This window comes from Eucyclogobius newberryi, unplaced genomic scaffold (assembly GCF_026437365.1).
Source record: "Eucyclogobius newberryi isolate DKJ021-1_F unplaced genomic scaffold, fEucNew1.0.hap1 SCAF_2, whole genome shotgun sequence".
Lineage (NCBI taxonomy): Eukaryota > Metazoa > Chordata > Actinopteri > Gobiiformes > Gobiidae > Eucyclogobius > Eucyclogobius newberryi.
Window position 1 is genome coordinate 3,989,181 of NW_027315834.1, and position 14,704 is coordinate 4,003,884.

A 14,704-nucleotide genomic window follows, 5' to 3' on the forward strand; every position below is an offset into this window, starting at 1 on the left:
AGACACACTACAGAACTCACACAGAAGAAAAGCCATACGAGTGTGACCAGTGTGGAAACAGTTTTCTACAGCAGGTGCTCTCAAGAAACACACCAGAATCCACACAGGAGATAAACCTGTGCTGTGATGTTTGTGAGAAGGCATTTTCCCAGTCAAGCCACTTAAAGGTGGTATGGACGATTTTTTTCAGCAAATTTTTTATCATATTTCCTCGTGGCGTGGATAAATCATTTGTCCTGCCACGTATCAATCATAAAACGCACCTACCGCTCACCTGCAGCCGCGTCAGACTCGTCCCCACGTTTCCGCGTGCCTAAGCGCATGGATCCATCATAATATAGTTCCCTCAGTGTACGGGGCAAAATGAAGACGGAGAAAGACAGTTCGAGCTGACGCAGAAGTGGACAGAAATCTACGGGAGACGAGAGATGCGATGCGCTCCGTTGCGCAAATAAACAAACGCACGTGTGTGTTGTATCGGTCCGCACGGGGGAGGGCGCATGCGCACTTCCGCCTGCGTTCTCAAATCTCCAAAAAATCGTCCATACCGCCTTTAATATCACACAGGAGAGTTCACACAGGAGAAAAGCCTTACGAGTGAGACCAGTGTGGCAACACTTTTTCTAAAGCAGACGCTCTCAAAAAACACACCAGAATCAGCTGTGATGTTTGTGAGAAGGCATTTTCACACTCGAGCAGCTTAATATCACACATGAGACGCCACACTGGAGAGAAACCTTACAGCTGTGTTGATTGTGAGAAGGCATTTTCAGACTTAAGCGGCTTAATAAAACACAGAGTCCACACTGTTGCAAAGCCTTAGTCTGTGTGTCTTAGTCTTGTGTTTTCATATCAAATACCTGCTAATGTTCATGTTTTACAATAAATGAGCTCGTCATCTGGACACTGTTTTTTAGAAAAACAGGATGTTTTGACTCATCCAGAGTCATTCTCAATCTTAGGATCTAGTTTGAGAATGCAGATATTTGGTCTACTCTGAGTAGGCCCCGCCCACCAGGCGGAACCTACTGATGAAGGGTGTTTGCAGTTTCACTTGAGATTATTCTCCGTTGTATCCTAACTGTAAAGGGCTATCAAACCTGTTTGTTAGCTGACTTTAGCTCCCTCATCACTGAGTACCTGATTAGCATCAGAATGGCCAGGGCTTCTCCCGCCCCAAGGCCTCAAGACTTTTTTGTATATGACGGTAATGTTGAACCTTAATCTTCCATTTCTGTTAAAAAAAAAATGGATTCTCTTTCTGAACAAAATGGTCTCTGTGTCCAAAGAGACCTTTAATAGACATGGCCTTATCATCATTCAAGACATTGTTGCAGAAAGCAAAGCAAAATGTTGGATGGGTGGAAGAATGTTCCTCATTCACCAACAACACTTGTCTTCACCACACCCCCTTCCCCCCTTTTGGGTCAACACCTCTGATAAAGAACACAGAGAAACCAAATGGGTCCAAGGACCTGACCCCTGTGGAGAAGTGGAATCGTCCACTGTAACAAATCCTCTTGTTCTGCTGGATGGTCCTTAATGACTGCATTTCACATTTAAACTGACTTAACGTTTACTGTGTGATCTAAACTTGTAACTAAATCATGCTTTAGTTTAGTTTGCCTTAAGCACTGTGTTTGAAATGTGTTTGTCATATTTAATGTACTTCCTCATGACCTGCTAATGTTGCGTGCTCATTGACATTGTTGCAGTATTTTGTTATGGTTACATGTCATTTTGCTGATTTATTTGTCCAAATTAGGCCTACTCTAGGCCACACCCCAAACTGTGTTTTTCAAACTTCCTATAAGTTATCTGTTCTGTTCTTCTGTATCTACCTCTGTATCTACCTGCGTTGCAACAATGACATTTCCCCATGTGGGACAATAAAGGAATATCTTATCTTATTGTAACACTGGTTAGGTGTTCTGTGGGTGCGAGTCTGCTTTGATTACAAAACAAGCCAGTCAGTGTGGGTCAAAGCCTTAAAGGCAGCTTTTATTTACAACAGAATTAACTAATCCAAAATAATTCCAATTAATGATTAGGACCGGGTTTGGCAATTGAATTTTTCTAAATATTCACTGCAAATTTTGAATTAAAACATATTTTAATAAAAATGAGTTTTTTCAATTACTTTAGGCTTTGTGAACCATTCACTCACCAATGCAAGTTCCTAGTCTGATTTTTGTTCACTGACAATGGCAATAAAAGGTTTTCTGATTCTGTTTTCACACATGTAAATGGATTTTCAAGTTTGATAGTGCGTCCACGTCATCAGGAGTTAAGTTAGTCACATCTTCTTTGATATTAAAATGAAGTTTATGTACAAGCTCCTCCAAATTTCAGAGATGTGACAACTGCAATAAGAGATGCACACATTTCTTTAATACTTTATAAACTAAGAGCTTTAATGTATTAACTTTCACATGTTCATTTATGTATTACTTTAGTGGTAGGCATATATATACTTGGGCCCCTGACAAAACATCACCCCTGTGGACAGCTGTTAATTTATTCAGTCTACTTTATCTATTCAATTTTGTCCACATATGATAAAAGGGAGCTCTCAAGCTGCTAGATATGTTGTACTTCAAAAGAAAGCTGTCACCCACTTATATCCAGTTAAACCAATCATTCTGGAAAGAAGTCAGTTTGTTCTCGAAACCCGCAAATAAACAAATATCCTAAAACTAATCAACATATTAATAGTATATCTATATATTTCAGTGACTTAAAAAATCTTGTCAAACGCCAACAAATGCTCAATCAGACCATCCTCCAACACCAGCTTTACTCTGATTTGTATTCAACAAAGAAAATCTAGGTATGATTTAAAAGTGTTTTTCCTCTGTGCAGAGATTGTTTTTACTTGTAATCACAATGAATCAGAAATTAAAATACAAAATTACAGAGGGTCAGCTTCAGTCCCGATACTGGTTTATGTTGATAAGGGTTCAGTACTGTCCATTAGAATCACAATATCCTCCGGGATAAGGTTCCTTTACACTCTAGACCAGCGCTGGCGTTTGTCGAAGTTTAGTCTACAACAGATTGCGAGAGGAGAGGATCGTTCTCGAGGTCTTTATTTGATCAAAACAAGGAAAAACGGGCATATGCAGTAAGATCATTGTGACACATGATAAATAGGACACAGACATGATAATAATTTGATCAATATCCACAATTCCACCTTTTGATCACATCCACAGGCTTTATTAGACAGTAGAGGGAATGAGAAAGAAAGGAAGGGGTATGATGAGAGAGAAAGGAGGACATGCAGCAAAAGTCGGAGTCGGGATTCAAACTCACGATACTGTGGTTGGCCGTTCATTTGACCTTTCGCCATTATTGCCCACATTTCCCCAAGAGATGGCCACTGATCCCTCTAAGCTGCGCTCCTGCGCAGCTGCGCACTGCTCGCACATAGTGCACTGCTTGCACTTAGTGCGCGCACAAGAAAATCTATGGTGCGCAGAAAATAAAATTCAACACAAACGGCCACCGGGGCCAATCAAGCAGGAAGCGCAAGTGTTTGACACTGAAGACTCTTGTGGACAGTAGAAGACTCTTGTGGACAGTAGAAGACTCTTGTGGACAGTAGAAGACAGTAGATAATTAATCATTATTTAATGCATTTGGAAAACAATTTGTACATTGAGCCTTGCATGTGTTTGCTTTGTTACAAGTTACAGGTCAAATCTTGCGTGTAATTTATAGTAATTCATTAGTTCACACAAACACACCATATTTTCCTGGCCCGGCCCCTCGGCCAAATTTTAGAACCCAATGTGGCCCTCGAGTCAAAAAGTTTGGGGACCACTGGTGTAAACACATAGTGGGATGTAGTAATCAGATTAGTCAGATTCTGGAAAAAGTGCAGGAGTCTTGTCACTATCAGAGTTAGATTCGTGTTTGGCAGAGTAATAGCATGTGTAATCAGGGTCAAAAGATAAGCAGGTTGTCTAGTAAGAGCAGATGCAATCAAGCGTTCTATAAGTGATCCAAGACAGCACAGCATCCAATCATTATCAATACACAGGCAATAACAATAATCTTGGTGAAAAACAGAAACAATGCCAGTCCAGGGCCCAAAGATGCGGTATAACCAGGGAGACCACAAGGGGAAAGGGTGGTGGTAGATGATTCTGGCTTGAAATGGGTTGACTCATATTCATCATTTGCTGTCTTTGAAATTGGCCAGGTTGGTTTGAGGCCATTTGGTGAGGACCTCTTTGTGTTTGCCCTTGAGGGCAGTCTCAAACCCAATGTCCAGTTCCAAAGCAGTTTAAGCACTCATCAGGAGTCACGCTGAACCTGTTTTGTCCTCTTCCTGCTTTTACCTCTTCCTGCTTTTACCTCACGGCCTCTTCCACGAAGGAATGTGTTACGTCCACATTCTTGATTGTAGATGATTAATGAGGCAGGTGTGTTGTTCTTCGGTCCGGTGGCGGACTACCAGTGGTTGTGCCATAGTGGGTTGTACTTGCCCCATGACCATTTTAATCGCCATAGCAAGCTGTTGGGTACTGTCTGACACTGGATTATCTTCTATTGCCACAGTCATTACCTTGGCAGACTTATTTTCCTTCTTTTTATCATTCACCTCTTCTTGGAGCTTTGTGAGTTGAAGTTTGATCGTTGCCATTTCCATTTTCTGCATATCCTCATTCCGTCCTTTCTTTTCTTTCAGGTATTTGGCAACATGATGTTGGCAATGGGCATCAAACTCTTCTTTGGTTTTGGAGTAGAGGGCAACGACATCAGCCAAATTATCCTGGACAGATTTGGGTAGTAAAGAATATGATTATGTTGCCGGTAGGGATGCGTACCTCTACGATGGACCGGATCCGGACTTGTAAAAACGTTTCGGTTCAGGTCCAAAAAAACCGAAACCCCGGTGATTCGGTTCTGGACTCATTAAAAATCTACCACTCACATTCTATACCCTTTACGTTCTAGAATCTAAACCATCTTAAACCTTCCATAGATCGCGAAATTCGCGCTAGAAAAGACGTAAACACTGACATCGCTGTCAATGGCCCGGAGCATCAGCGACGCACGCGTCTTCCGCGCGGCAGAAGTTGAAGCCGGCTTAATGAGTTTAAAGACGCGAGAGACCGAACATTCGGGAAGATCGCTGGCTTAATTGAATCGTTTGAAGCCTCCGCGTGCGTCGCCGCGTGCGTGCGTCGCCGCTTGTGCCACTCCGTACGTTAGTTTAAGACGCTTGTTAAAGGAGCGGGTTGTGCTTTGGTTTGGGTGTAAATATTGTAACTTCTCGCTTAGGTCAGTAATGCTGGTTTAGTGCTCACAAGTTGTCACTTTATTTCTTGAACAGAGTTGGTTAATGTTGGCCGTAACCATGGTGATGGAACATGAACATCAAAAACTACCTGGTCTCCTGAGCCCGCTCTTAGCTCCGCCCCAGAGACCGCGCACGCGCACTAGAGACTAGGGTCGATACAATATGAATGAAATAACTGTTATGTTGTGGTGTGATGTAGCATTTATTTCAGTGGGTTAATGTGCCAGATACATATTTATACATCTAAGTAAATACTAAGTAAAAGTAATATTGTTTAATTGCTGGATTCATTAATTGGAGCTTATATTTTGTAATATTATTTGTATTCTACAGTTGTTAAATATGGTCTTGTGTTTAATGCTGTTAATATGATGTATTGTGTGTAGTGTAAAATATTGATTTATAGTGGTTCGAGTTGACTTTTATGCTAGTTTTTGAAGGTTTTTACCTGACTTTGATGCCAATGGATCTGCAAAATTAAAGAGTGGAAATGTATCTAAAGGCATTAAACTTCAAGTGTGGGAAACAGCCCAGTCAAACCAGTAATACACTTGACAAACATAGTATCAGCTGAAACAGCTGCTCCAATACCAATAGTCAACTTGCTCTTGTTCGGAAGTTGTTCCTGTAGTAAAACACATGAATGTGTGTTAGCTAGCAGCTTGTGATTTGTAAGTTGTAACTTCTGTTAATAAACAGTGAATAAACCAGATAAATTGAGTTTATTTCAGTATGCAGTTAAGTCCTTGTTCATGTGTCTTCAACTTAATTTAGCCAAGTAGCTTGTGTTATGCTGTTATAACATTATTCAAAAATGGCATGAGTTCAGCCGGACTCATTAGGTCCGGACCTGAACCCAAACCTCTGGATTCGAATCCGGACTTGAACCTGAACGTGGGTTTAGGTATGCATCCCTAGTTGCCGTTACCTGGTTGTACGGGTTCTCCAGTTGCATCATGGAACTGTGCTTTGGCTCTTGTTTGTAGATGAAATAGTCTTCATATTTTTCATTTCCAGAGACATCAGTGTGTTGGGAATGCAGGTGGGGTACATTTATTTTAGCACCTGGGTTAACTGAGGCTTTATGGTGGCAAGTTGTGTTGATGCTGTAACTGGAGCGTGAATCCGCTTGGATATTTCAGAACAAACTTTAGCTTCTGTACGCTCATCTGTTGCTCTTACAATAATTGCAGACACATCTCCCCAACAGATAGTTTCTCCTGCAGTATTTGTGGTCAATGCTCTGAGGAAGGCAGTTTGGGCAGTTTTAACATCAGCCCATCCAGATCTTTCAATGTGAATGGTTGGTACACTGCTTGGTTATTTGCAGTCATTGGGAGAGGTGCAACGAGAGGAGGAGCCTCTTCATCGCTGAACAACTCATCATATTCTTCCTTGGTGCCTTTGTGGATGGGGAATGGTTGAAGTTCTCCAATCAGGAAAGCGTTGTCGTATCCATGCTCATCCACCATTTATGTGAATGCCACATATTGATTTGGTGTTGACACAAATGGGTCTAATCTCGTTTTTTTCTGTTGTTCCACTCCTCTTTGGCTGTGGAGTTTCTGCTGTGTTTGCTTCTTTTTTTTTAGCTTCTATTAGCTCAGTTCTTAGGAATTTTTCCCCCTTTTGTTCAAGTTTTTTATCTTCTTGTTTTTTGCGTGGATCAGCCGCCACTTCTTGTTCTTTTCTTCAGGTAGTTGTTGAAGTTGTAATCTTTTTTCTTCATCTTTGTCTGAAGACAATCCAGGTGGTGACCATGCATTGGTGGCAGGTTGTTCTGTTTGAGCCACTGTTTGCTCGAGTATTAATTTGGAGATGTGATTTTGACTGGAAACCAATATTGTTAGAGCTAACACCTGTTGCTTCAAATCCTGTATCCGTCTTAGTTCTGGAGTAGGTTCTGACGGGACCGTAGACAGAGTACCCGAAACTGCAGCGTGTTTCGTTGGCAGTTTTGGTATCGTGCTGTCATGGAATTAGACATACACCGATGCTATTCCGTAACACATTGAGAACACAATTCAACTTAGAATATGAAACGACACAGAAATATCAGACATTTGTATGGCAAGCTTGGGAGAAAACGCGGGGACTGCGTCTCACCCTGTTTTTTCCCATGCTGGTTAGTTTTATTAGATATTCTGGAATAGGCGGGTCACATTTCTCATTGGTCAGCTTCACATCAAGGCACTTGGTATTTTTCCTAGAGATCAAGCCTTGGGTAAACATTACCCAAACTCCTCTGGGCTGTCACCCCCCCTGGGGTAAACATCATTTGGCCCATCTTTACGACCCTGTCATGGAATCAGACATACACCGATGCTATTCCTTAACACATAGAGAACACAATTCAACTTAGAATATGAAACGACACAGAAACATCAGACATTTGTATGGCAAGCTTGGGAGAAAACGCTGGGCTGTGTCAGCCAGGCCGTTGTAAGGAGCCTGGCTGACCCTCCTGCGTCTCACCCTGTTTTTTCCCATGCTGGTTGGTTTTATTAGATATTCTGGAATAGGCGGGTCACATTTCTCATTGGTCAGCTTCACATCAAGGCACTTGGTATTTTTCCGTAGAGATCAAGCCTTGGGTAAACATTACCCAAACTCCTCTGGGCTGTCACCCCCCTCGGGTAAACATCCTTTGGCCCATCTTTACGACCCCTTCACAAATGCAGTTTGTCACACACCCGTTCTTCTCTTAGACTAATGATGCAGATAATATATCACTATTATGCAGATCAAATACATCACAGAAATATAATCATATATTCACATTTCCCTCCTGTTTATCAAAGCATTAGTCTACTGTCTCATATGCCAAACACATTATTCTTTTCAGTTTTCAACATGTCTTTCATATTGGTGTTAAAATGACACTTTTACACTCAAAACGTTTATGCACAGTTCTCAAACATTGAACACACTTCTTTTCTCTCGGCCCACAACATGTCTACATGTCTATATTACTGTCCTAAATTTTGAGTCAGATTGGTCAATCTCTGTAATTTGACAAACAGACAATTTATCTTGTCTATAATTTTGTGCGGTGTGATGGGAAATATAGAAGTATAAGCGGAAAACCCTTAAACCCGCTGCTCTCTGGTCAGTCAGTTCTCGTCAGGGACCTCTCTGGAAACCCTATAGAATCAAATACGTAGTATCAGGTGCTACTGGAACCAGACTGTCCACTAACCTCTCGACCTTGACCCTGCGGTATGGTTCTGGGTGATGCTGGCCCTTGTTATGACCATGGCTGGCCACAAAAGGGATACATAGGCACAACGTCCCACAAGTGTCCCCACACCACCATACGTCCTCGCTTGGTTCCTTAAGAGACCTCCTTCCGCTGCTCGCTTCGGTCAAACCTATGACACATATGAACTGGTACATTTCCCATCTCAATTCATAATCTCATAAACATTGCATGTAGTTATGTTGTAGCAGATAAAAAACTCTCTTAGTTAGTGTAAACAACAGTGGCAACAATATGCCATTGCGTTTCTTCAGCTACTGTCATGTCAATTGTACATTATACATTTCACATTATACATTTCATAACCTTTCATGTTGATCACTTATTTTCTTCCCTTTATTTTAGGTCTGTGTATGTTGATCGATTGTCCCGATTGTCCCGTGCATAATAAAGGTGTTCAGCACCCATATTATCGTCATCACTTGTGATGACGATAACTGTTGATTCTTTTCCACAGAGTATGGTACTCTGCGCACCGTAGCCTCTGGCTCTCGTTCATCGTAGCAGAGTATAGTACTTTGCGTACTGTAGAATCTGTCCGTTCATCGTAGCAGAGTATCGTACTCTACCATAGACTCTGGACAAAACTCATACAAACGAAGTCCTGCGTCTGCGATGTTATGGATGTGCCGCTGTGTTGTCCAGATATTTCTCTCACTTTCCCATGAGAGCACCCATGTTCTCGTCCCTCCAATGGTCGGTGTGTGGCTCCGTCCACCTTGCTCGTCTCTGTAAACACGACATCTCCAACACGTTCTCTGCGGTGATAAACAAAGTCTTTTCGACAATTCAGTGTATTTCAAACAGTTTTCTTGTTTACAATTTTTTTTTAGTAATTATTGATTTGGAATATTTGTTTACTAGTCCATATCCCTCCTTTTTGAGATATGGCCTTGCCCATTTCTCAAACTTCTACATTTAACCAAAATTCAATAATCCAGATAGTTTACAACGTTCACTAATCCAGGATGTAATCAAGGAAGAGATGGAATTGCGTCTGTCACTCCAACTCCGCAATGTCACCTCTTGACCTTTCACAGTTCAGTGTTCACATCCCTGGCTGAGCCCCCCCTTCCACGGCGCTGGGCCCCCACCCTGTGTGTCTGTAATCCGACACTGCCTCTGCGATCTGTAACTTGTAAATCTGTTTTACCACCATTTGTTTCAAACTCCAAATGTTTCAAACTCTAAATGTTTCAAACTATAAATGTTTCAAACTCTAAATGTTTCAAACTATAAATGTTTCAAACTCTAAATGTCTGGTCTCCACGTGTGCGCGCGTATGTATGTATGTATGTGTGTGGGTGTAATTCAAAATACATCAAACAATAATAATTGTCTCAATAATTCCCCCGTTGAGCTGACCATAAGGGTCAGTTCACAACTTAGAGTATTAACATCAAATTTCACATCTCCTCTGTTGGTGTGGCCTGAATAAAGTCACACATCTAATGTAATATGTGCTAATCTTCTATATGTGCTTCAGGTGAGTTTCAAACCCAATCTCTCACACCTGCTCATGCGATGCTTTACAAACATTGTGTATTAGTTTGTTCTAGCAAGTCTAAATGTGTATTAAAATCAAAATGATTCTAAACCTTCCCCTTGTGCATAAGGCACATCTCTTGTATCAACCTGTTTTCCCCTTGTTGCCTACTTTCTTGTCTTTTCTCTGTAACGCATGCATCTTCCTCTCTGTCTTCCTCTCTGTCTTCCTCTTGTAACGGAGGAAACACCCATTTCCAAGTTTCTAAACCTGCTTTTTCTTTCTCTCTTTTCACTTACTCTTACCTTCACTTGTAACCTGCTTTTACTTTCTCTCTTTCTTGTAGTCTAACCATCTCTTGCCTCCGTCCTGAGTCCTATAATGTTTAAGTCCTGTTATCACTGGTTTTCATAACTTCTATAGCGTCTAAATTTAGATGATATTGTCTTATTTAAATCTATTCAATTCTTGATTGAATCTCAACAATCCTTCAGGTATTTACTTTAGAATGTCAAATTCTTTCCCTGTTAATGTTAACTTTTCCTATTACTCATCACGTCAACCCCCCCTGAGGTGTTGCCGTTGATACTCAAAGATAACAACATCTGCTCCATCCTGAGTCCTCTCCAGATTATTTGCCAGTCAATAGCCCCTGTTATCTCTGGCTATCTTTATGACTTGGTGTCCTCCATGTCCCCCCACTTCTGCGTCAATTGCCCTTGTTAATGACACACAGTCATGTCTTGGCACGGCATTAGACGTCACTATTTAACTTATTCCCTCACTTACGTCTACATGCAATACGAGGTTTCCTCATGATAATACAAATAAATAAGTTACTGATATAACTTTTACTATCACTTTACTTACTGCCCGTTCTACTCCTATGTCCAAAAACATCTGTAGTCACTCATTTACCCATATTGTCACTTCCAGGCCTGTGCCTGTCTTTGATTCTAAATATAAAAAAACACTTCTGTCTTTTCGTCCTGTACTTTCATCTAGTCATGCATTAAGTCCAAAAAGATATTTTTCGTCAAGTCCAAAAATAAAACAAAACAAAACATAGGTTTGTTCTGTGCACTCAAAAAACACGATACCGTAAAAACACAACTGTTGTCTTCTATGTCGGGGACAGGAAGTGTCCTGTTTGTGATCACGTTCCCCAAAAAATTGGCCCATCCATCCATCCATTTTCTACCGCTTGTTCACTTTCGGGGTCGCGGGTGACTGGAGCCTGTCCCAGTGACTTCGGAGCCTGTCCCAGTGACTTCGGGCCTTAGGCGGGGTACAACCTGGACAGTGGCCAACTTGTCGCAGGACTAACACAGAGACATAGACATTACAGACAGTTCACTGTCACATTCATTCACTAAGGCCAATTTAGAGTTACCAATTTTTACCTAACACATGCATGTCTTTGGACGGTGGGAGGAAGCCGGAGAACTCGGAGAGAACCCACGGTAACACGAGGAGGACATGCAAACTCCACCCAGAGAGATCATGTGATGTTGGTCTGGTCCGGGAATCGAACCCATAATCTCCTTCTTGGGAGGCAAGAGTGCTAACCTCCTTTGCCTTCTTTATAATTGATTGTTGTCAATCAAACAAAACCCTTAAAATTTGTTGAAATACTAAAATTTTAAACCAGCTGAGTTTAGTTTTACTTATTTCATCAGTTCAGAGCGTCCTCTGAACTGCTTTCCCTTCTCCTGCCTTGTTGACCCCCCTTATCTCCCCCTCTCTGCCACGTCATCTGAGTACACTGGAAGTCTCCCTCCAAAATCCTCTTATGACTTTTCCTTCGTCTTTTTACAGTTTGGGGTGATAATTCTGGCATTATGTGGTCTCGTCGTCTGAGAGAAATGCTACTTGCTTTACAGTCACGGTCAATGTCAAGCTTCTAGAGAAAATTCCTTATTAGATTCCTCCGGACATAAACGTGGTGTTTAAGATTCACCCATGACTGCAAATTTTAGATCTCTCAGAATAACGCCTTGTGACCCTTGTATGATTAATTGTGATTCACACTTGTTAGTTAATCACTTATTAATCCTCATTCACACATCCACACTTCTCTCTTACTTACTTCGCTCGTGCACAGCGCTTACATTCACACATCTTTATGTCAGTAACAACTCGGCATAAGGCATCATAACTTTCTTTCGGTGAGAAACTTAACTCGTGGTGAGCAATTTAACTCCTTTATGTGTGTATCTACACAAAGCCAACCCCCAAAATATTTCCTCAGTAACATCAAACTGGGCATTTCCTCAGTAACACCTAACTGGGCATTTCCTTAGTAACACCTAACTGGGCATTTCCTCAGTTACACCTAACTGGGCATAAAAGCCTATAATATTTTTCCAGTAAATATCAAACTAATGCATAAAAACGTTTTATGGCTAACTCTTTCACACACAAAGTTTTGTCTGACCTTCTTCGTCGCCTGTGTTCTCCTGCTGCTTCGAAACGACGCGCTCTCCTCGCAGAGAATGAGGTGCGATGGGCGGCCACGGGGAAAAGTGGACTTCTTTCAGCTGTGCACAGACTTCACCGATTCACCCGTCAATCCCCGCAAAGGGCAGCTGGTCGTCCGGCTCGATAGGACCAGAAAATGTCAAGAAATGAGACAAACATGTCCTTGGGATGAGACATGCACCGATGCTATTCCTTAACACATAGAGAACACAATTCAACTTAGAATATGAAACGACACAGAAGGATCAGACATTTGTATGGCAAGCTTGGGAGAAAACGCTGGGCTGTGTCAGCCAGGCCGTTGTAAGGAGCCTGGCTGACCCTCCTGCGTCTCACCCTGTTTTTTCCCATGCTGGTTGGTTTTATTAGATATTCTGGAATAGGCGGGTCACATTTCTCATTGGTCAGCTTCACATCAAGGCACTTGGTGTTTTTACGTAGAGATCAAGCCTTGGGTAAACATTACCCAAACTCCTCTGGGCTGTCACCCCCCTCGGGTAAACATCCTTTGGCCCATCTTTACGACCCCTTCACAAATGCAGTTTGTCACACACCCGTTCTTCTCTTAGACTAATGATGCAGATAATATATCACTATTATGCAGATAAAATACATCACAGAAATATAATCATATATTTACATTTTATCACAGACCCCTTCACAAATGCAGTTTGTCACACACCAGTTCTTCTCTTAGACTAATGACGGTCTAAACCCACGTCTAAAACCCAGGTCTAAACCCAGGACTAAACCCAGGACTAGAACTAATCCCAGGACTAAACCCAGGACAAAACCCAGGACAAAACCCAGGACAAAACCCAGGACTAAACCCAGGACTGAAACCAGGTCCAAACCAGGAATAAACCCAGGATTAAACCTAGGACGAAACCCAGGACAAATCAGGGTCTAGACCCTGTTTAGTCCTGGGTTTAGTCTAGACCCTGTTTAGTCGGATCTCGACCCGGTCTAGACCGGACCTCGACCCGGTCTAGACCGGATCTCGACCCGGTCTAGACCGGATCTCGACCAGATCGCGACCGGGTCTAAAACCCATGTCTAAAACCCATGTCTAAAACCCAGGTCTAAAACCCACGCCTAAAACCCACGTCTAAAACCCACGTCTAAAACCCACGTCTAAAACCCACGTCTAAAACCCACGTCTAAAACCCACGTCTAAAACCCACGTCTAAAACCCACGTCTAAAACCCACGTCTAAAACCCACGTCTAAAACCCACGTCTAAACCCAGGACTAAACAGGGTCTCGACCGGACTTAAACCCAGGACTTAAACCCAGGACTTAAACCCAGGACTTAAACCCAGGACTTAAACCCAGGACTTAAACCCAGGACTTAAACCCAGGACTTAAACCCAGGACTTAAACCCAGGACTTAAACCCAGGACTTAAACCCAGGACTTAAACCCAGGACTTAAACCCAGGACTTAAACCCAGGACTTAAACCCAGGACTTAAACCCAGGACTTAAACCCAGGACTTAAACCCAGGACTTAAACCCAGGACTTAAACCCAGGACTTAAACCCAGGACTTAAACCATCCATGAATTTGTAATTTTACCTAAACTGAAGTGAGTGCATCAAATGATTTTTGCTTACTTCTCATTTCTACCGACCTTTTCAGAATACGTTGATGAATGCTTTGATCTGTTGCTGAGAGAACAAGAGAAGTCACCCCACAACAAGCAGGACAGCCAGCTGACTGAACCACCACCACCACCACCACCACTCAGTCAATCTTTTGAGAGACCAGTCAACGCTGATGCATTGAAAAATAATTCACAAGATTTGGAAATCAGTAGATTGAGTTGGATTTATTTAGTTGCAAGATATTTACTGTAGATGATATTAATGGATTAAGACAGGTTGGCTCCAATCCTGGATGATCTGTCTGTGGTGTTGTCTTCTCCATCTTGACTTGCACCTCTGGTACCTCTTTGCAGCAAACATTTTCTCAAAATCCATTTACATGTGTGAAAACAGAATCAGGAAACGTTTTTATTGCCATTGTCAGTGAACAAAAATCACAGACTAGGAACTTGCATTGGTGAGTGAATGGTTGACAAAGCCTCAAAGTAATTGAAGAATCTCTCATATTTGAGCCACAATATTCTTATTAAAAATTTACAAAGAATATTCAGAAAAATAAAATTG

At 41.9% G+C, this 14,704-nt stretch overlaps 2 protein-coding genes across 2 annotated transcripts in view; both read right to left on the minus strand.

The window, feature by feature from the left end:
* LOC140366860 (uncharacterized) overlaps window positions 1-14,704 on the minus strand; it is a 195,683-nt gene that overhangs the window by 171,881 nt on the left and 9,098 nt on the right. The gene's annotated exons all lie outside the window — the stretch shown is intronic.
* The window catches only part of LOC140367128 (uncharacterized), a 142,407-nt gene that overhangs the window by 118,591 nt on the left and 9,112 nt on the right, over window positions 1-14,704 (minus strand). The gene's annotated exons all lie outside the window — the stretch shown is intronic.